At 44.3% G+C, this 2,858-nt stretch overlaps 1 pseudogene; it reads right to left on the reverse strand.

Annotated features, from left to right (window-relative positions):
- Positions 1-684: 684 nt before the first annotated feature.
- Positions 685-1,608, reverse strand: LOC101703125 (UMP-CMP kinase pseudogene; annotated as a pseudogene).
- Positions 1,609-2,858: the final 1,250 nt, after the last annotated feature.

Raw genomic sequence — 2,858 nt, forward strand, 5'->3', positions numbered from 1 at the left:
ACTACATAAAAAGTTCCTTTGAAATTTGGTCCACAAATTCACTTAACAGGTTAGAAATTTGAAACCTGTAAGAAAAGGAAGTGGGAATCCCTAACCCTAACATGTTGTAATTTACGTAGTTGTTTTGTTTTTGTTTTTCTTTTTTTGGTATGGGGGATCGAACTCAGGTCCTTGCACTTGTGCAGCAGGTGGCGAAACCACTGAGCTAAATCCCTGGCCCTTGTTTTGTTTTTGTGAGACAGGGTCTCACTATGCAGTTCAGGCTGGCCTTGAACTTATGTGTAGCCCAGACTGGCCTCGAACTCACATAGATCTTCCTGCCTCAGCCTCCCGAGTACTGGGATTACAGGTGTGGCCGTGCTGCCCAGCTCTCATGTTGTAATTACTACAGATTTTTTTTTTTGGTACTGGGGATCGAACTTGGGTCCTTGTGCTTTCAAGGCAGGCAGCGGCACCACTGAGCTAAAGCCCCAGCTGCTCAAGTTGTAATTACTAAAGGGATATAATATGCATACTAAAAATTTTTGCTCACAGAAGGCACAAACTATAAAAGGGATAGTCTTTTTAATAAAAACAAAGAACTACCTGAAACCTTTGTTTGGTGAGCACCGTAATAATTAAGATGAAGTTAAACCTAAATTCATTGTCTACTCCTGTGACCAAAAGAATAAAATAAAATAAAAAATTTAATGTCTGACTATGTATTTTCTAGGCATTAATTGAGATGTAATTTTGAAAGATTAAAACTGCCTTAAAAAGGGGTTGGATAACAGCTATCAAAGCAATATTCAAGCATGATTTCAAGGATGCTTTCAGGTTTAGTTAGCCTTCTTTATCAAAAATCTTCACAACTTCATCAAACACTTCATCAACAGATTTAGATGCATCTATTTTCTTGACTTTCTCCATTTCTTCATATAAGTCAATAATTGGCTTTGTTGACTAAAGATAAATCCGAATCCTCTTTTCCAAGCTCTCTGTTATCATCACTTCTACCACTACTTTTCCCCCTCTCAAGACATAGTTCAATACAGCTCTCATTATTTCAGTCAAAAAAAAGAACAAAAGATACATCTGCTTTCCCATCCATGGTCTTGTTCCAGCCTTGAAGGTTGTCTTGACTTCTTGGAACCCATCAATCAAGAATTTATTCTTCTGAGCATTGGCAGCCATTGTTTGATCCATTTCCCTCTTTAATAAACTGATAGTTATCTCAACTGGCACAATCTTCCCTTCTTTAATGTACTTTTCAGTGAGTTTGCCATACTGTGACTCTGGGTTCTTCCTTCCATCACGAAGACGTTCTCCTGCAGAAAGGTGTGTGCAGCCATATTTCTCCAGGATGCGGTGCATTGGGTTCCCTTGCCAGCGAGCGGCGGGACCACCGAGGATGAACACGACCAGTGGCTTCTTGAGGCTAGGAACACAGAGAAGCAGCCAGCAGGTCAGCAGCGGGGAGCTCGGGCCCAGGCCTTGCAGTAGCCTGCAGCAGCAGCAGCTCAGCGTACACTGTGTCTGACAGCCCGCGGAAAGGGGCCGGCCGAGCGGGCTGCCCTCAGGACTTTTTTTTTCCAGGAGCACTCTACCACTGAGCTTTTTATTTTTCATTTGTATTTATCTTTAATTTAATCTACTTCATTTATTTTTGCAGTACTGGGAATTGAACCCAGGGCCTTTGCACTGAGCTACATCCCCAACCTTTATTTATTTATTTATTTATTTATGGTACTGGGGATCTAACTCAGGACTTTGTGCTTTTGAGGCAGGCACGATGCCACTGAGCTAAATCCCCAGCCCCCTTTTTATTTATTTTTAATTTTAAGACAGGATCTCTAAATCAATAAATTACCCAGGCTCGAACGTGTGATCCTCCTGCTTCAGCCTCCCAGAGTGGTGGGTTGTAGGTGTGCAGCACCACACCAACTTATTTTTTGAGACAGGGTATCACTAAGTTGCTCAGATTGCCCTCGAACTTTCCATCCTCCTGCCTCAGCCTCCTGAGTAGGCAAGATTACAGACATTTTAATGGTCCAATAAACAGTGATGCTAACAGTTTTTACCTAGGCCAAAAGCAGCCCCCTGGCAGCTGCCTGTCCTCTCCTCCTGCATTAAGCTGTCCCTGGGTGGACTTCCAGGTCCTGGGGCTCTGGGAGGACAGGACAACAACCCCTTCTCTGCACAGTGGCTGGCCTAAAGTCACAGCTGAAAAACAGCAGAGCAAGACTTCAGGCTGCAGCTTTTAGCCCCCCAACCCAAGTTACCTTTATTTCCTGGTGCATCTCAAACTTTCCAACCCCTGCTCCATCCCTGCATGGATATCCTTGGAATCAGAGTAGCAGGAACAAATACACAGGGGGGCTCAGTAAGGAAAATGCCCTGCTGCAAGGCCAAAGGCTTCTGACCTCTTTTCTTTTCTGTGGTACTGAGGATGGCACCCAAGGCCTCACACATGGCAACCAAGTGCTCAATCACTGAGCCCAGGCATCTGGTGTATTACCTTAGAAGCTATGAAATTTGAATTTTCCAAGTACAGCCAGGTGTGTTATAAAAAAAAAAATCTTCCCTGAGCCAGGCATGATGGCACTGGTAATCCCAGTGCTCAGGAGACTGAGGCAGGAGAATTGCCATGAGTTTGAGGCCAGCATGAACTACATAGTGAGACCCAGTCTCAAAAAAAGAAAAACCTTTCCTCAGAATCTCAGACTAGAGTTGAAGCTGAACTAAGTTAATTCCGTTGCCTCCTCTGCCTTCTGAGGGTACAGGGCTTGTTGTCTGTGGCCCTGTGGCCCTGTCTACTCCTGGGGACTCTCCTACCCCTTTCCTTTGCAGAAAGGCTGCTCCCTCAGGCTATGGAGCTG

Source organism: Heterocephalus glaber, unplaced genomic scaffold, assembly GCF_053883595.1.
Source record: "Heterocephalus glaber isolate CG9 unplaced genomic scaffold, H.glaber_assembly_v1.0 deba00001497, whole genome shotgun sequence".
NCBI classification, from domain to species: Eukaryota; Metazoa; Chordata; class Mammalia; order Rodentia; family Bathyergidae; genus Heterocephalus; species Heterocephalus glaber.